The 22,224-nt window shown below is 30.8% G+C and overlaps 1 pseudogene across 1 annotated transcript; it reads left to right on the top strand.

Annotated features, from left to right (window-relative positions):
- Positions 1–12,589: 12,589 nt before the first annotated feature.
- Positions 12,590–19,443, top strand: LOC149878887 (uncharacterized; annotated as a pseudogene). The gene is made up of 4 exons (XR_016446862.1): positions 12,590–12,803; positions 13,128–13,179; positions 13,317–13,571; positions 16,949–19,443. The product of XR_016446862.1 is annotated as an uncharacterized LOC149878887 (transcript).
- Positions 19,444–22,224: the final 2,781 nt, after the last annotated feature.

The raw sequence follows: 22,224 nt of genomic DNA on the forward strand, positions 1-22,224 counted from the left end.
TTTTGATATTTGAGTCTTTTGTTTGGTGTTAAATAGATAAGTAGGGGAGAGGGGGGCAGCTTTGAACGGGGGCAGCTTTGAAAAAATGCATTTTTGAAGCGTTTTTGTATTTAAACTTAATAAAACTAAATATTTTGTGAAGATAATATTTACCCTCGCAGTTGTCACCTATCTTTCCTAGGATTTGGCATAAACTGGATAAGATATGTGATAGGTTTGTTTTTGAGGACAAACCGTAAACATTTCGATATAAAGTTGTAAGAATTTTTTGACCACGTTTCTAACTAATGAGATGTTTAATGCTATTTATAAGATAGGATAATTCATAAGACTTACAATTAAGCAGAAAATGTCAATCGGATTAATGAGGCTAAACAAAGCTGCTGTAACTTATAATATAAAACGTAATATTTTACATTACAGAATAAAGAAGTATAAAAACTTTTTTTCTAAGACCAATATTGGTTTGACAACTAAATATACTGTCGCACAAGTATTTAACAAAGATAAGGAAATAATGTTAAGAGACTACCTAATAAAAAGCTCTAAAATGAATTATGGCTTGACATACCCAACTTAAACTTAATCCATTTCCGTTTACGTTATAATCGTGTTTTTTTGAAGTTTAAGCTTTAGTTGGTTTTGTAAGTTTTTATTTTTTTTAAAAATTGCTTCTATTTACAGCTTAAATAGCTTTATATAACTTTTGTTAGATCAACTCTTTAGAATGATTATAAGATTAGATAATTTACAAAAAATAACTGGTTTTTACTATTAGAAACTTAAACTTAAGGAAATTTAAAAATAAATCAATGCTTTATCTAAAAAAAAAAAAAAATTTAATTACTTGTTCCATTTGTCAGAGATAATTCAAAGCTGCCCCAGGTGTGTTCAAAGCTGCCTCAGGTTGGGGCAGTTTTGAACATTTTCGCGCATGCTGTAGAAATAAATATTCTGGCTTATCTTTTAGCTCAAAATTTATTTAAACACTGCAGTTTTATTCCTTAATTATTATTTTAACTATTCAGAAGAAAAAAAGTGGTTTGAATAACTAAAATATTTATTTATAAAAAAAAGTTTAAAAAAATGTTCAAAGCTGCCTTCCTCTCCCCTATATTGATTATGATTAATAAATGTAATTATCTATTTAATAGTAGTGTTCATTCTATTCTAATTTAAAAATTTAGAATAAGTATTTAAGTCTCATTGCGTTTCCTTTTCTTGTTTTTTTAAAAAAATTTTGCTTGAAATTTTGTAAATATCTACTTGAATTGCTTTATGCAATATTATTTTTTACTTTGCCTTTCAAAGAAATCACATCACTATGACGCATTGACTATTAATGCATCTCTCAGAGCTCAACAAGAACTTAAATGTATTATCGAGTTGGGATTTAATAATTTGTAATGTTTTTTTTAATTTTTCCATACTGAGTGGGCTTGTCGGCGAGTTGCAACTTGGTTTTTTGATTGCACTTGCCCGCTACGTCTTTTCTCAGTTGTTTTTAACTTTCCTTCTTTCCACCTTATCTTATATTTATATGACAGGTTGAATAAGTCTCCGTGTGTACGTTTTTTCTCAGCTGTTGTTTTTAACATAATTATTTTCGCTTTATCGTTTATTTACAAGAAGAGTTTACGAGTCTTCTTGTGTGCGCCTTTTTCGATCGCGATTTTTAATTTAGTTCTCCCTCCTCACACTTTTCATCGTTTTATTTGGCCGGTTGATAAGATTTCATGTTTACGTCTTTTCCCAGTTGTTGTTGTTTTTTTTAACTTTTCTTCTTTCCATTTTATCATTTACTTACGTGACAGGTTGATGATTAATCATGTGCACGTCTTCTCTGGTCGTTATTTTTAACTTTTCTTCTTTTCGCTTTATTATTTATTTACATAGCAGGTTAAAAAAGGTCTTCGTACGTACGTCTCTTCATAGCTGTTGTTTTTAACTTCATTCTTTTTGCTTTATCATATATTTATGTGAAGGGTTGACGAGAAATTTTGTATACGTCTATTCTAATCTTTTTTTTTCCTTAATTTTCCCACCTCACAACAAAATGAAAGGATCATAGGGTAGACTGAGGTGAATTCGTTTTGAGGCAAAACCGTCACTTTTGCTATTCAACTTTAACATGTCGCAAACGAACTACAAAGTCTATTTACTAGGCTTTTTATTCTTTAAAACTATAATTCTAAATTTATTTTTAAATTAGGATTAATTTTTTTTTGCTTTTATTTTCTAAATGTCCTAATTAATACTAATTAATACTAATTAATCGCTTTAAATAATGTCTAAAACGACGAAGTTGTGCCTAAATTTACCATAGGAATTCTATCATAATATGATGATTCAAATGTAAAAATATCCCCTTCTTAGATAATGTCTAAAACGACCATGTTTTTATAGTTTTTATATTGGGTCCTGCACCATCACTGAGATATATGCAATTAGTTGATATTTGGTTGAAGTAAGGAGTTAGCACTTTTAAATATTTTAATAATTCGTTTATGAAGCAATAAACTGAGTTTGTAATGTAATGCAGATGGTCTGAGATGATGCTGACACGTAAATAGACATTTGTAGTTCGTTTGCTACATATTATTAAAATTGAGTAGCCGTTAGGCTTAAGAAGTTGCCTATTGGGTTATTCATACAAAGTAATATATCCAAGAAAGATGACGTATTTCTGACGTCGTGCATCAAGTACTGAACATTTCGGGACAGGTGCAAATTGCCACGGCTGAAAAAATGAGTTAAAAAGAAGTCGCAATTAGTTATTGACAGAGAGAAGCAGTTTAGAAAGCAAAGGGAAATGACTTCTTAAGGTCACATAATCAATCTTCGACATCGCACTAGTAAATGTTCAGAATTTGATCAATATTGAAGAAGAAAAAATTTTCCTTCTTGATCAACGATCAGAACACAAAATGTTTATGGGATGCGAAGGCAAAAACATTGATGGAGAAGAAACAGACCGCTCAAAAACGGAAAATAGGTTGTTGGAAAGAACTGCACAAGAAAATGAGAGAGATCCCGTTACCACCCATATCAATCCTGAACTTTCACAACCAAGCAATAAGTGCCGTGGAAAGTGAAAACATCATTGCGAAAACGACGAAAAAGGAAGATTTTTAAAAATTTTAACACCCAAGATTGCAACTTCTTTTAAATCCAACTTTAGCGTTCACCTGGCGTTCACCTAGCGTTCGCCAGGATTCGGAAGGTAAAAAAAAAGATAATGCGGGTTGCAATAGCAATCTTTTATTTTTTTATTGTTATTTATTATCCGAGTTTTTTGTGAATTTACCAAAACCTTTAAGGAAAACCGTGAAAAAAATCCATTCAAATACATTTAAAAACATTTGTTTTGGAAAAATATTCATGTTTTTGCAGTCGTTAGAAAATTAATGATAGTTTTAATACGAAAAGTAGAGCAGCTGCTTTATCGTATCGTGATTGTAAGTTTATCGTATCGTGGATGTAAGTTTATCGTATCGTGGTTGTAAGTTTATTGTATCAAGGTTGTAAGTTTATTGTATCAAGGTTGTAAGTTTGCTAGGTGGTGGTATCAGGGGCTGCTAAGTTTAATCGAGTATGCTTTCGCATTAACGACCAGAAACTCAATTGTAACTACACTGATATATGGTAACAGTTCAATTAGTAAAGCAAGCGATTATTCGGTAACTTCTTTATGATTTTTTACTATCAAGTCGAAACCAGAGAAAAACGCTAATCAAAAGATAACTGGTAAAACCTATTTCAGAGAGCCATTGCTAACAGGTCGAAATAAAATCACTAACGAACTTTAAAACTCATTGTTTATGTTCGAACAACATTTGATTTAAGAAACAATTGCGGACTTGTATAAAAAGAACGGTTGAGAAAATTTTGCAGAGAGAGAGAGAGGGATTTTCGGAAGATTTTATGGAAGATAGAAGATTTTTATGGGAGACTGAAGGTTTTTTGGGAAATTTTTAAAACAAGATTTTTGGAAAAAAAGAGAAAAGAGGTTTTGAAAAAAGAGGTAAAGAAAGTTGATAAGGTAGTAATTTTGGGTGACTTTTGAGAAGCATTATTATTAAGGGAGAAGCATCATTATTAAGGAGAAGCATTATTAGCAATTATCATTATTTTCTTTATATTTCGATTGAGGAATTTTATTTATTTAATTCTATATTGTTATTAATTGTGTTAAGATTTTGTTTTCAAGTCTTAATCTAAGTTGTTTGAAGTCTAGGAGTCTATTGTTAAACGAACCGTAAACGAAACACACATGAAAAAAACACACTGAGGGCAAACCAAAAAAACACACTGAGGGCAACCCAACACCCAAACCAGGGCTGTGGAGTCGGTAAGCTGCTGTTCCGACTCCGACTCCGACTCCTTGATTTTATCATGGACCGACTCCGACTCCCGACTCCCGACTCCCGACTCCGACTCCTTCATAAGTAACCAATTTGTAACAACAAATAGTTGTTTGTTTTACTACAGTTATTTGTTTGTAACAACAAATAACTGTAGTAAAATGTTAATATTGGCTATTTCATCACTATGATACAAATAATCCAACCACTTAGTGCTTTAAACAATATTTATAAGAAAACAATTTCTGAACAAACAACTTTTCTGAACTCTTGTTATGCAATAAACCCTTATGCAGTCGCTAATAACATTATGAATTTGTCAAAATCATGTTTGAAATATTGTCAATTGGACAATATTTCAAACATGAAAGAACTTGTTTTTCTTTAAGTTCATATTCTTTAAGAATCTTTTCTACTAAGACCTGGAGAAATTCGCTGGTGTGATTAGTTTTGGCGTCTTTTACTGCCAATGTCTTGGTAACTGCTTCATTTTTTTCAAAAAAGAATTAAACATTGATTGCAAAATAGTTCACTCTGTTAAGAAACACAAAGCGTCCCTTGAGACATTCATTAAGTTCTTCTTTTTGTTTAACAGCTTCTTCAATCACTAATTTTCTAATACTCTCTCTCTCCAGAGAAACAAAGCTAATTGAATACTTACAGTCTTTCTGTTTGTGGAGCAACTCTTTGGTGCTTGGTGGTGGCACGCCTAGCTTTCTACTAAGAATATGTAGTACAGTGCCAGACAATTTAAGTCAGGAGTTAGGGGATCATAAAGTCATATAGTTTAAGGGAAGGTAGAGGAGAACGCAAGGGAGGTGATATATGATTCTCAGTGATAAGCAGCAAAATACCCTATTGCTTATCACTGTTTTAAAGGCCTAAAAATAACGTCAAACTCCTTGTCCTCCAGTTGTTGCAAACTACAATTCCCATTGTGTCTAGATATCCTACAGCTTTCAAACCATCCTGGGACTTGTAGTTTTGTAACATCTATAAAATCCTTATGAAAATTATGAAACTTTGAGAGATTTTTTTTAAACCGGAGTCGGAGTCGGTACAATTTTTCCGACTCCGACTCCGACTCCAGCCAAAATGAGCTCCGACTCCGACTTCGACTCCACGACTCCGACTCCGACTCCACAGCCCTGACCCAAACACCCTAACGTAATCAAATACAAAACATATTCCCTAAAGACTAAACATATCTCCGCGCCGAACAAACAACAGTGCTCAACAAACCACCCACCCCCCAACCCCTCTAAACACCGCGCTGCTCATAAACTAAAATTCCAGAAATCCCTGCGCTCACAAATAGAGATGCTGGAGACGCTGGAGACGCTGGAGACGTTGGAGACGCTGGAGAACCCTGTTGTTCCATCGTTAGGATTCATTGAAACGAGTGGTGGGAGTTATAGCATTCCAAACAGCCAATACTGTTACGCCAACTTTAGTTTTTTGTAATTTTCTTATTGCTTTGTTTTTCTATTATGCTCAATAACATCTTAAAATTTAACAAAAAATACTTCATTATGACACCTTGGTGCAAAATTTATTTGAAGACGAATTTTCTTCCAAACACAAAAAAAATTTTTCAAAAAATTATTTGCATCGGTTAAAATCCAAACAATTTGATTTTTTTGTATCAAAAGTCCAAACGTTCTAAGGATTTTTATTCTGCGTTTATTTGTTTACTTATTTGCTGATTTAAACTGTAACTTTCGAAATCACAAAGCATTTGAGCGTCATTTTGATGCGACTTAAAATTTGATTTTTTCTAACATTTTAGAAACACTATATCTAACACCAGATATTTCATAAATACCACATATTCAACACCAAATTTTAATAAAAGGATTTTAACGACTTAACGCTTGAAGTTGCTACATTGAAGTTGCTCAAAACTTGACGCTTTGAGTTGCTACATTAAGATTTTAAAATTATCTTTCTGTATTTTTGTAAGATATAAAACTAAACTAAACAGTTTTTTTTATTTAAATAAAAAAAATTAAAATTTGTTTCTTTTCTGCGTTTGTTTGTTTTTTTTTTTTGCTGTTGTTTCTTTTGCGGTAATTTTATTCAGTTTGCAACTTTATTTCAGTTTGATTCTTAATGCAACTTTACGACGGTATTTGTAGTGTAATTATTACTTTTTCTTTCTTTAAAACTTTTTGGCGCCAATTAAAAAAAACTATTTTTTCCATTGCTAAAAAGATCTCGGCGCTTTAAACACTCGTAAACATTCGCGTAGGCATTCTTCGGTTATTGACATTTAGTAGAAACATTGGGAATTATCATGACATATCAGCCGGCTGTCTCTTATATCATAAGTGTATCATAACATCTCAAGGTAGGAAAGCAAATTTGTAATTAATACTCTTCTTCTTCTTCTGACTTCTCAAAATACGCGCATGCTTGGGGAGCTTAAAAATTAACAACTTTTTTATTAAAAATTAATAATATTTTCGAAAAGTTGTCATTTTAAATAGCTGTAAAAGACTTAACTGAGTTTTATCTTTTTTATACTGCTTTCTTATCTAATTGACAACATATTGTCAATCGACACTTTCACTTTCACTGTTAATAGAAATTTGAATACAAGTCAAAATAAAAAACGGTCTGCTTACTTTAGTAAAAGTTAAATCAAATATTTTGATGGAGTTTATTTTTCTATTTAGAAAACTCTGTGTGTATGCGCGTGTGTCTATATATCCATACTAATATATATATATATATATATATATATATATATATATATATATATATATATATATATATATATATATATATATATATATATATATGATTTATTCACTTTAAACCATAAAGAAACGAGTCCACAAAGTAAACTTTATCTTGAGTAATGAGAGTAGCTTGTCAAAGATTCACATCGAAGACGGTAAAGTTCATTTTTCGTTTTTATTTTTTAAATTTGAATTTTATTAAAACTGTTTTTTTTTCTTTCATCCAAAAATTTATTGGCTTTTAAATTTGCTTTGAAAAATGGTTTTTGTTTAAAAAATCTAAATATAATATATGTAATACATAATCTACAACTAGCCATCAAACATAGTTGCTTGCAATCATAATCTCTGCTTTTTGTTGGTTAACTAATGCGTTTTGACGTTTGATTATGTTAGTTATATAAAAACAATTAACCGGTGAATAGGACTGATTAATCACTTATGGTTGTAAGTGATTAATCAGCCTTGCTATATAAACTATTGAACTTTTTTGATTATTTTAGTTAACAAATTTTATTTCTAGATAATCCCACCCAACACGACTTCATTCTATCTTCCTTGATACCTTGTTTCCGTCACATGTTGAATATCCTGTTGTACCTTTTCTCCGTGCTCCTAACAAGCAGCACCAAGACTTAGGCGCAAAATCATGGTAGTGTAAAGAGCCCAATTTGAGTAACATTCTGCTGGTTATCTTCCAGTAATTGTCTAGCTATTCATCAATTAGTTCATTATATCTTTTGACCTCGTTATTCCCTTCGGAATTAATAACAACATGTTGAATGCAGTTAAGGTTCTTTTCGTTCTTTCATATTTTGTCTTCAAAATCTTCTTACATATTTTGTCTTCAAAACCTTCTTCCAAATTTCATTTATTTTTCTTCAAAACCTTCTTACATATTTTGGCCCAATGAGAATATCAGTTAAAAAATATCTATACCGTGGAGATGGAAGAATTCTTTTGGTTGAAGATTTGACATCGGTGCAATAAAAGAAGTTCAGTATAGATTTACTTCTTTTGCACTTTTAAAATACAAAAAGTCACTATGCAAAAGTAACAGGCATTAAGGGGGTTTGTCGCCTTTTTTCTATTTCTCGACACTGCAACTAACATACTTTACCTGGTACCTCTTAACAGTCCTTTCCGTATTGATTTGCAACAGCCACAAATAACATCCCAAAATATATATCAAAAGCTTGGTAATACTTTGAGTCTCTCCAAATTGCAGTTTTTACTTGCGCAGGTCCACAAACGTAACAAACACAGTTCACTGGTAATTTACGATGTTAATAATCCATTTAAATCATAGTCTATAAAAGTAAAATCTGTCCTGGCAATCTATTGTTCTCCACTATTATTATCTTTCTAATCTTTTTTTATTATCTTTCTAATCTTTTTTTATTATCTTTCTTATCTTTTTTTATTATCTTTCTTATCTTTTTAAAAAAAAAACTAGTCACATGATCAATGTTGATGCAAGAAATTTATCTAAATGGCAATTTCTGAAGCGCTTCAGGAGAGTTTGAAGTTAAGTTTGATATTTTAGGAAATTTCGTTTATTACATGTGCAAAACTTGAATACCGAAAGAAGGTTTAAAAAGACACGTAAATTCAGCGCACATAGCGATTAATAATGCATCAAAGGAGAAATACTTATTTAACAATGACATGTTTTCAAACATTTTGTAGGAGCTGTAAAATCTTTATCCTGTGATACTTGTCACCCAAAAGAGATGAAACAAACAATTTAAGAGTATAAGTTTGATTTCAATTGCAATCTGTACAATGAAGTAATCATGTTGTTGACTGAATCAGATCATCAAGAATTATAAGATATTTTTATCAAAGTTTTATTCAAGTATGTATGTCCATAAGTATATTTTAGACTTTGGCTGTTATAAAAAAACAACAAAACTCTGCTTATAATGAAACAAAAATAATAAACAAAATAAAACCAATAAGTGCATAAGAGCAGATAGATTGCAGTATTTAACTGGTTATGCTATACACAAATTTTTAAAATGCTCAAGAAACAAAAATAAATTCAATAATAAATGCGGACACAATGGAAATATTTCAAAACTTTACAGCAGATACATTAATTGCTTTCCAAAATGTCATCATAAGTTAATTTGATGCTACATCTTTAATAGCAAAATATTTCGTGCTAAGCTGTAAATCAGAAGCTACGCCTCTTAGATAATAAATAGTAACATGAGTTGCAAGTCTAGAAACTAATTAGATTTGTAGTTTATGAAGAAGTTTATACACCAAACATTGTTTTAATGGTATTTTTGTAATCTCTAAGTGTTCAGAGAATTGGAGAGTTTAATACTTTGGCAGGTTCCATTTCGTGATAAACAGTTGCAGACTTCATTGTTAATGATAAACAAAATCTAATTATTATCGGATGATATCTTAGCTTTGAAACTGGATTAGAAAAAAAAGATTTTTACAAAAATTTTTATTTGTCATCAATTCTCATCATTTGTAACCATCAGTAATGCTAAATGGTTCAGCTGTTGATTTTGATGCAACTTAACTTATTTTTTCTACTGTTTCTGTCATAATATCAAACATAATATTGTTTGAATGAGTTTTTTCTTTTCTTTTCTGTGCTAACTGCCTAACTTTCTAAGTATTATTTTATGAAAAATGGTTATTCGGAAAAACCCAACCAAAAACAACTCAACATTTTATCACTTGCTCTGTCTTGTACAATGCTGTCGTTTACACATTCTGGCTGCTGTGAATGTTTATGAGATTTTCTAGGTAAGTTTTCAATTGGAACTGCAAGTAAACTTAAAAGTTTTTCTTTTGTTCTATAAAACCCGAAATTTTTATTAATCGTGAACTTTTTTTTGTAAAGTTTATATAAATACTCATATTGATTTTTAATTTGTGAATTTTTTGTTTCTTTATTTAAATACTTATTTAAATAAAGAAACAAAAAAACTTATTAATTTTAATGTCTTTCGCAAATGCAAAGTTTTCCGGCAGCTACTCAATCTTTCAAATCTATATCTGCAACACGATCTTTAAACAGAGTTTCTTTTCTTCAGTTTGTGTGAAGTTCATCAATTCTTATCAGTAATTGAAATATGCTAACTCCCTTACACATATAAGAGCAAGAAACTCCTCATATAGGGACAAAGCAGTTTTTTCCTGGCAAAAATTGTGAGGAAGTAAAATGAGAAAAAATAAAAACGTTTTACTTGACTCAAACGCATAACTTCACCGCTACTCACACCTCACCGCTACTCACACCTCAACGCTACTCAGATTCTTTTCTCATAATTCTCACTCTTCACACAAAGAGAACTCCGACTTCACATAATAGTAATAACTTTGAAAGAACTTTCTTTTATCATCATAAAAAAATAGTAATAACAGCAATGATATCTCAGATTTTAAGATTTTATTCTAAAATATATAAAACTTTTGTTTTGTATCTTCATTGATCACATAACCTAATTTATTGAAATTTAGATTCAATCAAAGACATTACCAGACCAGGGTTTACTTCTATAGACTATAATTATTAGAGGTGCTGTATTTGTGTTACTTTCAAAGAAAGCTTTTCTTAAAGCGAGGTGGAACTCCCATTTGTACTTAAACGTAAAGTAAATATTTTGGCAAATGAAAATCTTGAAACATGCTTCTGGCATCATAGAGAGGGTCCGACTCATTTTTGTGCATTCTTGCCAATATGATACTGATGTATACAAGCTAGCGTTGTATTACAGAAAACTAAAGCAGTTCTTGAGCGTCGTAGATCTTGATTTATAAAGTAGACATGCTTTTTGATAGTTTTATGTTGACGAGATTTTTGTGGGGTCTCCAAGTAAAATTTTCATTAATAAGTTCTCCATAAAATTTGGGTACGATGGCTCTTTTGATTGTTAAGTTTTCTATTTTTAATGATGGAAGAGTTATTTTTTTAATGATCGAAGAGTTATTTTTTTAATGATGGAAGAGTTATTTTTTTAATGATCGAAGAGTTATTTTTTTAATGATGGAAGAGTTATTTTTTTAATGATGGAAGAGTTATTTTTTTAATGATGGAAGAGTTATTTTTTTAATGATCGAAGAGTTATTTTTTTAATGATGGAAGAGTTATTTTTTTAATGATGGAAGAGTTATTTTTTTAATGATCGAAGAGTTATTTTTTTAATGATGGAAGAGTTATTGTTTTAATGATCGAAGAGTTATTTTTTTAATGATCGAAGAGTTATTTTTTTAATGATGGAAGAGTTATTTTTTTAATGATCGAAGAGTTATTTTCTTAATGATGAAAGAGTTATTTTTTTAATGATGGAAGAGTTATTTTTTTAATGATGGAAGAGTTATTTTTTTAATGATCGAAGAGTTATTTTTTTAATGATCGAAGAGTTATTTTTTTAATGATGGAAGAGTTATTTTTTTAATGATGGAAGAGTTATTGTTTTAATGATCGAAGAGTTATTTTTTTAATGATGGAAGAGTTATTTTTTTAATGATGGAAGAGTTATTTTTTTAATGATGGAAGAGTTATTTTTTTAATGATGGAAGAGTTATTTTTTTAATGATGGAAGAGTTATTTTTTTAATGATCGAAGAGTTATTTTTTTAATGATGGAAGAGTTATTTTTTTAATGATGGAAGAGTTATTTTTTTAATGATGGAAGAGTTATTTTTTTAATGATGGAAGAGTTATTTTTTTAATGATGGAAGAGTTATTTTTTTAATGATGGAAGAGTTATTTTTTTAATGATGGAAGAGTTATTTTTTTAATGATGGAAGAGTTATTTTTTTAATGATGGAAGAGTTATTTTTTTAATGATGGAAGAGTTATTTTTTTAATGATGGAAGAGTTATTTTTTTAATGATGGAAGAGTTATTTTTTTAATGATGGAAGAGTTATTTTTTTAATGATCGAAGAGTTATTTTTTTAATGATGGAAGAGTTATTTTTTTAATGATGGAAGAGTTATTTTTTTAATGATCGAAGAGTTATTTTTTTAATGATGGAAGAGTTATTTTTTTAATGATCGAAGAGTTATTTTTTTAATGATGGAAGAGTTATTTTTTTAATGATGGAAGAGTTATTTTTTTAATGATGGAAGAGTTATTTTTTTAATGATGGAAGAGTTATTTTTTTAATGATGGAAGAGTTATTTTTTTAATGATCGAAGAGTTATTTTTTTAATGATCGAAGAGTTATTTTTTTAATGATGGAAGAGTTATTTTTTTAATGATCGAAGAGTTATTTTTTTAATGATGGAAGAGTTATTTTTTTAATGATGGAAGAGTTATTTTTTTAATGATCGAAGAGTTATTTTTTTAATGATGGAAGAGTTATTTTTTTAATGATCGAAGAGTTATTTTTTTAATGATCGAAGAGTTATTTTTTTAATGATGGAAGAGTTATTTTTTTAATGATGGAAGAGTTATTTTTTTAATGATATATTTTTTAAATATTTTTATGAAAAGTTTTTTACAACGTTTTTTTAAGTTCAACATTAGAAGTTTTGAAGAGGCTTTCGATTGACGTAGTTGAGTAGAACAACTTTGTATTATCTGAATCATTAAATGATCGGAGCATCGGGTCATCGAAACTTTTTGCAAGATCCGATTAATGTAAATTAAGAAAAAAAGTGAACCGAGAATGGAAACTTGAGGAATTTTATAGCACTGTTTGTAGATGGTTTGTAGATGGTAGGATTTATCCGTTTTTAAACATTCACTTTACATATTACCATTTGATAATTATTTATATACCCTATTGTAAAATATAGGTTCGAGAAGTTTTAAAAAAAAACAAGAAGACTTAGGTTCGAGTTGCTTAAAGAAGGCTCGTTAAGATCGGTGAACTTTTCATTCTTCAAAAATTAGTGGAAGCACATGAACAACTAACCATCGATGAAAGAAAAGATCCCTTTTCTTTAATCAGAAGTTAGTTGTTCATGTGCTATCACTAATTTTTAGGATGATGAATAATCTTTCAATTTTAAAGATAATCGATAATCTTTTAATTTTTAGATGGAAAGTCTTTCATTAAAATCCAGTGAAATTGAACTTGATGATACAGAAGGTATTGTGATTCAAAAGAACAATTTACTACATTGTTTACAAAACAATTGTTTATATTTTATATAGGTTTATGCAATATTTTATTAAGGTTTATGTAATATTTTATATAAGCTTATGCAATGATTTTTTAATATATAGTTGAAAGAATGCCAGAGATTGTCTTTCAATTGCTGGCCGATAAGTTGACATACGACTGGCCAAGAGTGGCAAGGCTGCTTTCGTTTAGTGAATCAGAGATTGAATCCTTATATGAAGATTTTTCCACAACGTACGAGAGAACATTTCAAATGCTAAGTAAATGGCGACGAGCTAACCCTAATAAACAATGGTGCCAACTTAGTGAAATATTATATGGAGTTGGAAGAAAAGACTTGGCAATTGAGTGTGAGAGAAGTAGGTTCTAGTTAAATTATACGGGAGAAGTTTGTAAGTTGCCAGAGCAAGTGAATTGCCTCAACCATGTCTTCTGCTAATAGTGAGGTGGCGATACTAAAATTTTGTTAGTGAACGCCATAAAATTTTTTTTTTTCACTTTTCATGTTTTGTTGCGAATAGACGCATAACTCACAGCTGTTACAAACACAATGTCAATAAAGAAAATAAATAATACCAAATGGATTTTAAAAAAAAAAAAGGGATATTTTGCCAAAGTCCCAAATATTTCAAAAGTTCCCGACGATAAATGATTAAAAGTCGTACGTCGCGTATTGTAAAGAAAAAATGAATCGCTTCTTTGCTCATGCGGAGAAACATAATTGTTTTCAGAAGAACCATTCTAACTCGACTGGGTAAGATTTTCTCATTAAAAGGGATAAGCACGTCGGTAAAATAACGTTAGGGGAGCGCAGAAGCATGGTTGCACTAAGATTTATGGTCAGCGCTGCCCTCCCACCGTTTTACCTGTTTCCTCAAAAGTAGATGCCCTCGAATTTAAAGAAAATAGATGAGTAGGCAAACGAAAACGGTTGGATACAACTGGTCAAAATCATTAGATTTATGTGCGACTACATCCATCACAGTTACTTGTCATTAATATTCCTACTGTACAATAGCAACGCGTCCCAATTATCAGTAAAGGCAGCTGCAAGTGGTGTCACTACACTATTGTTTGCGTCGTATTGTTGACGATGGCTGTAACCACTCAATAATTTGGCGTACATTCCAATTAAAGTGGCCTACAACAAACAGCATATATCGTGGATGTATGAAAATGTTGGCCATAGAATTGACATTCTTTACATGCTTTTGCTCATAAAAGCTAAATAAAGATTGTAACCGGCTTTAAAGCCAACTATACTATTGTAACACAAATACAAATTCTAAAGGCGTAGATCAAGAAAATGAAGAAGCTGTTGCTTCTGAGAAGCAGTATGGAGAGGAAGACTTGATTTGAGCTATCAACATCTAGCATGTCTGGTGTTAGCAGTTACACCAAAATATTTTCATTGATTATCCCTTTGCAAACAGTGACACTGCAAAAAAACTTTGAATTGCGAATCAAAAGTGAGAGTCTGTAAAAGCGAAGAAAGAATCCGCTGCTGAAAAGCGCAGACAAAGTGGGTCATAGAAAAAAGCCGGCAGAAGAAAGCCCCACCATCAATTAATAACAGCGGAGATTTTTACGTTGTTTGCAGCGACAAAATGCTAAACAAACTTATTGTCAAAAATTTATTATGTTAATTTTTTGAGTGCAACATCTTACATGCCAAAGTTTGAAATAGCCGATTTAAAAACTCTCAGGAAATTTACTAAATTGCTTTTATTTTATATTAAATCTACCTGTGTTCTTGAATAAGTTTTTAGCTATGAGGTGTTTTTTCTAACGGCAACTTAAAATTTTAACAATGTCTTAGATTTTTGACGAATTCTTAGCGAAAAAGCTGGCCCCCTAGAAATTTATAAACTTCACCCCTATTTATTATTATTACTACTTTTTAAGATTTGAAAGAGAACAAAAAATAAACGTTAACATTTGAAAGAAAACAAAGAGTTAACTAGGGTTTCTGAATTCTCTGGTTATTTAAAAAACCGGGAACCGGGAAAAATTCACCAAAAAGCGGGATTCTGGGAAAAAAACCCGAAAGTCTTTTAAAAAGATTTATGCATTTATTTTTTTTTTTTTAATATAGTATAATAATAATAATATAGTTTTAATATAGTTTTTTTTTTAATATAGTAACTGAGAAAATATGAAACGAAAAATAGCAACAGCAGAAACCAGTGTTGAATCTTGCCGACACAATGCTTCAACACCTAATTTCAGTGGTTCTAAAGAAAACTCGACTTTTTAAGAAGAAAAAAATTATCCTCTGTTAACTTTTGTCTCAACTGACAGGTCTACAAAAGCTTTGCTAACTGCTTTTTGCAAGAAAAGGAAGGTATCAATCATGGCTAACATTGAATTCCATCTTGTAATCTCTTATAAATGTTCTTTTTCATGTTTTAGTTTTACATATTTCTGCAGGACTTCATTTTTAATAGGACTCTTTCTAAATACTTTGACAAGAGAACGCACTTTTTTATAACACGTTCAAGCTCACGCACTTGGTTTTTAAATTTAAACTGAATAATATCAAAGTCATTATTGTATATATTTTCATCGCCATTATCAGTAATATTTGTGTTTTCTTCTTCCATATTATGAACAGCTATGGGAGAATAAAGTACATCACACACTGCATGCTGAAGGGCATGAGCATAGCAAAGCTGATGTTCCAATTAAGATAATCGGCCCACGAAAAACAATTAAGTTTATACATCCAGACCAAACTCAGCCAAATGGTTTTTAAGAATGTAAAGACTTTTTACAATCTTGGTATAATCAGGCTGTCAGGACAACTTTCAGCAGAAAATTTACCTAACATCCTAATCGTACCAAGATTGTAGAGGCTGTTTTGCTCATGAACATTAATGTTCATGAAGATTCGTAGATTCCGTGAAAAAGTAAACTCATCCAGTGAAATACTGAAACGCTCATTTTCTTCCCAAATCAAGTCAAGTTGATGATCGTCATGTTGCAAATTGAATGAATAGATATTCCATCTTTAGCAGCAAGTTTTTAAAACTTACTTCTGAAACTTTTAAATTTCTTCTAACATGTATGATTCTTTCTTGAAGAATAATGAAATATTTTGTTCAAATTTTCATTTTTTTTTTTTTTTTTTTTTAGTTTTTTTTAGAGGTGGTTCTTCGCTTTCGCACTTATTTTCAAAAATTTCATGTTTTGCTTAGGGGTGACAAGATGACCCACAAGTAGACCATCCTTTGTAAGCTAAAATCTTACTGCACTTAATTCACTTTGCAATACTGTCTGTCAATCGAATGTAGTATTGCTAAACATAAAAATGATTTTGTCCAAAAGATATTTTAATTCAATCTTCGAAGTGTTTTTTTTTTACTTACACATCCAGTTGAATACTAATTACACACTAATTATTAAAATGGTTAATTAAAAAATCAACACAAAAATTAAAAACATTACTTAAAAACAAAACACAACAATTAAAAGGCTAATAAACTTTTTTATCATTTAATTATCGCATAAGGTCACATTTTTGGATCAATTTCCAATTGATTTTTACAAATAAAAAACCATCACCGGAATGGGGTTTTATGACCAATTTTCCGGTTTGTCCCGGTTCCATAATGCCGGTTCCGAAACCCTAGATTAAGCATTAACAATTTTTAACATTTGAAAGAGAACTAAGTTGTTAATAAATTTAATTATTTTATTTATGACCTAATCCACGCTATTCAACATTTAATTCTAGACCTAATACCACGCTATTCAACTTTTGGAGTTCAAGGACCATCAACTACTTTTTTTGCACGAGAAGACGAACTTCTTAAAATCCATAGATGCTTAAGCGAATTTGAATCAATAAAATCGAAAAAGGCATTTTTGGTAGTTACTGGCATGACAGGGATTGGAAAGACCCAGCTCGTTCGCAAGTATACAGAGAATTATCGCAAGCACTATCATAATTTTGTATGGCTAGACGCAGCTCACGGCAAATTAAATACTTCTTTGATAACTCTGTCATAAATTGGGCATAAATACTAAAGAATCTTACGACGTTTGCCTTTCTACCGAGATTATAATTTCAAAAGTTCATAACTATTTTAAAAAAGATAAGACGTTATACATTTACGATAATGTTGATGATGAAAGTGTTAAGAACTTTGAGAAATATCTATCAAATCTACCGAATTCATTTACATTAGTGACTTCACAATGGAAATGTTGGTCTCCTGAAGCAATAATAATTCAAATTGAACCCTTTTCACCCCAAGATGCATTTTTGTTTTTGAAAAAGTATATAAACACAGAAGACGATGAGAAACTAAGGGAAATAACGGAAATCAAAAGTTATCACCCGCTCGCGCTTTATCAAGCAATACTTTACATAAACAACACACGCGTCTCCCTGCAAGAGTATTTAGACCTATATAAATCTTATCCAGTAGATGTGCTTGAGGAATTTATACACACTGAAACAGAAGCTAAATCAGCAATAGCATCAATCAACATGATTTTAATGAAATTAGAAACAAACAAAGAACTGCTTTCCTTAGAAATTTTATATTGCTTATCTTACTGTGATGGTAAACACATAACAAAAGCATTTGTTAAGCAATTTTCACTTTATTTAAAACAAAATGATCCTTTTAAGATAAATCATGCAATTACTGTATTGACAAACTTTTCGCTCTTGAACAGCTCCACCCCTGAAAATTTTCATTTGGAGAATCTTTCTATGCATGATATAACTCAATTAGCGTGTCAGTATTTTCAAAAACAAAAAGAAATATCAATGGACTATATTAAGAAACTTATTAGTTTCATGAAAGAAAAATTAAATTCCGTAAAAGATCATTATGAATATGGTCTTGATTGGTACAAACATTTCTTACATATGTTTTGGAACAACAAAAAGGAAGTTGCAAGTGAATTTGCCGATTACACTGAAGAAATATTTTGTTTGTTACAGAATAAAGGTCTTTTTGAAGAAATTCTTGCTATTTTGGAAGAAGTTACAAACTTCCAAAAAAGTGAAAACGGAAAAAATCACCCTTCCACTATCGATACAATACATCTTAAAGCAAAATGCATTTATAGTATGGGTAAATATAAAGAAGCTTTTCTAGTATACATTAAAGTAGAAAAGTTACGATTAAAAAGTTTGGGAAAAAATCACCCGTTAACTTTAGATGTAAAACATGACAAGGCTCTTTGTATGGATAGCATGGGTAAATATGAAGGGGCTTTTCAAGTGTACAGTAAAGTTGAAAAGCACTACATTGAAATGTTTGGTATTGACCATCCAACAACATTACAAACAAAACACAACAAAGCAAATTGCTTGATTAATATGGGTAAATACACCAAAGCATATCAAGTATATACTGAAGTTGAAAAACTTAAAGTTGCACTTTTAGGTTGCAACCACCGATCGACATTGGATACAAAACAAAACATGGCTCTTTGCATGGATAAGATGGGTAAATACGAAGAAGCGTTTCAAACATACTGTGAAGTTGAAAGGCTACAAAGTAATTTTTTTGGAAGCAGTCATCCATCGACACTACTTACAAAACACAACAAAGCAAATTGCATGATAAACATGGGTAAATATGAAGAAGCATTTCAAGCATACTGTGAAATTGAAAAGCTAAAGGTCGTAGTTTTAGGTAAGAACCACCCATCAACATTGGATACAAAACACAATATAGCACTTTGCATGGAAAAACTTAACAAATTCAAAGAAGCCTTTCATATATTCACTGAAGTAGAAAAACTAAGGGTTAAAATTTTAGGGAACAATCACCCATCCACATTAGATACAAAATATAGAGTAGCATTTTGCATTGATAGCATGGGTAAGCACGAAGAAGCTACTGAAGCATACTCTGAAGTTAAAAAATTACGAGCTACAATGTTACAAACTAATCACTATTCGGGATTAAAAAGGATTATGCTGTTATAGATGTTGTATACCAGAAAAAAATGGGCTAGAAGTTAATTCTGCTTAAGCATTTTCTTTCATGGAAATTATTTTCAATGTTATCAGGGGGGTTCAAGTTAAACCGAAGTGTTAACTTTTTATTACTATCAGTTGTTGTTGTTGCTTTTTTCTTTTTTTTTTTTTTTTTTTTTCTTTTGTATATTTTAGTTTTAAACTTTTTTTCTGATTTTTGGAGTGAAAAATCAATTGTTTTTTATGTGTATAATTTTTCAAAGAAAAGGCTAGTTATTCAAAAGCAATTATGACGTGTCTTCCTAAAACTAATATGATTTTTTATAAAGATCTATTTTGATCCTATGCAAAAAAGTTGTATAAGTGTTCATTTTTTGGAATCCTCATCATAGCCCAGGCTAACAGTTAACATTGTAATTTTAACAGCAGACTAGTTACTGACTGAGTTATTTGTGGTCTCCTTTTGTCCATTCATAATTTCCACGATGTTCGATTGCTAGTTACATTGGATTTTGGTGTGAGAGATCGACTATTTTAAGTACAATCTTTAAAATTCTTTCCTGTGTAATATTATTAAACATGGTCAAAAGGTAGAAGAATGAAAGTGTGGCAGAAAAAGCCCTTAAATATTAGCAAAGTATGCGCAAGTCTAGTTGAGCCAACAGTTACAAAATATTCTTTCGGGCAGCAGCTAAAAGAAAAGCCATTGAAAGATTAATGATCACTTTAAGATCATCAATTTGGCACTGAATAAAAGAGGTTTAAAAATTTTCCATGAAATTTTCCTTGTTTAAGTTGTCTTTTCTGAGTTTTGCTGAACTTCTAATATTCAGCAATTTGGAAAAAGTCACTAATCACCTACCATACTTTGTTCCCAAACTCCTAATAGTGCTTTTATATCAACCTTAAGTCTTAGTACAATCTCTTAGCAGTTCGCATTGAACAAAGCATTTCTAACTTTGCCCAGAGTTTTTAAGAAAATGTCTAAGTAGGAATGCAGTAAGTGAATTTTTAATCGTGCCATGTTTCTGATATTCATCAAGTAAACACCATTAGAATATGCAGAAGAGTTGTGGTTACACAGAAAGTTCTCATAGATTGAACGCCCTTCGAGTTAGAGACAAATATAGATAATATCAATTAGATTATTTACCCACAGTATTATGTAGTGTATAAAGTACATTCAGTAAAGTATAAAGTAAGGTTAAAGTATATTCAGCTCAGTATATAAACGAACCTTCAGTAAAGTATATTCAGTTCAGTAAATGAACCTGTAACAGTGAAAACATGAGTAAGCAAACAAAGTTCTACAAAAATCTGGTCAGCTTTTTATCTCAAAAATTAGATGCGCTGAATAAAAACCAAATGCATGTTTGAAATTAGTGTTCAAAATGTTACTATCATCATAAATGTTACATTGTCATACTTTTCTAATTTGAAAAGGATTTTTTACAGTAAGTTTGTGAATAAATCGAAGAGCAACCATTTTGATTAATATTGTCAAATGTATTCACTTGATATTCGAAACTCGAGTTAGGGCCTGTTTATATGGACAAGTGCTAGCCCGTTTGCTGAGCTAGCCCGTTTGCTGAGCTAGCCCGTTTGCTGAGCTAGCCCGTTTGCTGAGCTAGCCCGGAAAACAAGCCAGTTTTAAAATTGCGTTTATATGAGTTTTTGCCAAAAAAAAAAAAAAATGATATCGAGGTCAGCCTGGCTTTTTCTAGCAGGGTTTGCCTCTTTATCGGTAAAATAATAACTTTAAAGATGGCGGCTGGCGACAAAAAAACATTTTAACAGTATGTTTAACTGGTATTATAACACAAATAATGCTTTTTAAAAGCCTAATTGTGTTATATAAGCTTTACAAACTTAAATTTGATAATTTTTTCAATATTTTTCTTTTACGAAAACTATCACAACCACTTCAAAAGATGAAACAAGCAAGAGAGAGGTGCCTTAAAAGAAAAAATCGTAGTTGCTAGTTTAAATTTATAACTTTACGCGGAAGCTTTCAAATTTAAAAAATGTAAGAGTTTATACGCATGCGTACAAATTTATATAAGAAATTAACCAGCCCGTTTGCCACTGATCTCTATAATAACTGGATAGCGCATCTCTAATATCAAAATTGACGCCAAAATCGCCATATTGGAAAGCCCCAGAACGCTGAAATCTGATACTGTGTATTTAAAGCCATTAGTCGAAAAACAGAACTTAAAGCTTGCGGGATTTAAACTTTCGGGGCTTTCCAATATGGCGATTTTGGTGTCAAAAAATTAGAAGTTTTGCTCGGAGTTGCGCTATCCAGTTATTATAGAGATCACTGCCGTTTGCCGAGATCTCGGCAGAAAACAATGAGATCTCGCTATCCGGACTAGCTCGTTTAGTCATATAAACGCAAAATAAAATTAAAATATTGATGACGTCGATATCTCGGTAAACGGGCTGGTTCGGCAAACAAGCCCGCCCGCTTTCCATATAAACTGGCCCTTAGAGATAAGTTCAAGCAGTAATCGAGTAAAAACTCGAATGAGTAAGTTAGTAAAACCTCGAGTGAGCAATTGAATTTTTTAGACTCAAAATAATTTTTAAGACAAAAATAAGGGTGGAATGCAAGAACCGAACTTCAAATTTGAAGTCGAACTTCAAACCTAAAGTGCGACTTGAGCGAATGCACAAAGCGAACTTCAACTCAAGTCAGACTTGAAAACCGCTAAAAATAGACCTTTTTCAAGTCTGACTTCAAACCAGACTTGAGAGAGCAAAAATTCCTTCCGAATGCAAGAACCCAACTTGAAATTTCAAGTCAGACTTCAAATCTCAAGTCTGACTTGAACGGAATGCAAGAAGCGAACTTGAACTGAAGTCAGACTTGAAAAACGAGAATTTTTGAATTTTCAAGTCATTTTTTCAAGTCTGCTCCAGACCAATCTTGAAACCAAACTTGAAAAAAAAAAACAGACCGCCATTATCATTTTGCTGATGCGTAACAAAACTTTACTATTACTATATAACTTATTACAACCTTTGCAAGTATGAAAATGAGTTTTTAACAAGCAAAAGTAGTT

This window comes from Hydra viridissima, unplaced genomic scaffold (genome assembly GCF_058129835.1).
Source record: "Hydra viridissima isolate aposymbiotic clone 2 unplaced genomic scaffold, HvirCarnegie_v1 scaffold_14, whole genome shotgun sequence".
NCBI lineage: Eukaryota > Metazoa > Cnidaria > Hydrozoa > Anthoathecata > Hydridae > Hydra > Hydra viridissima.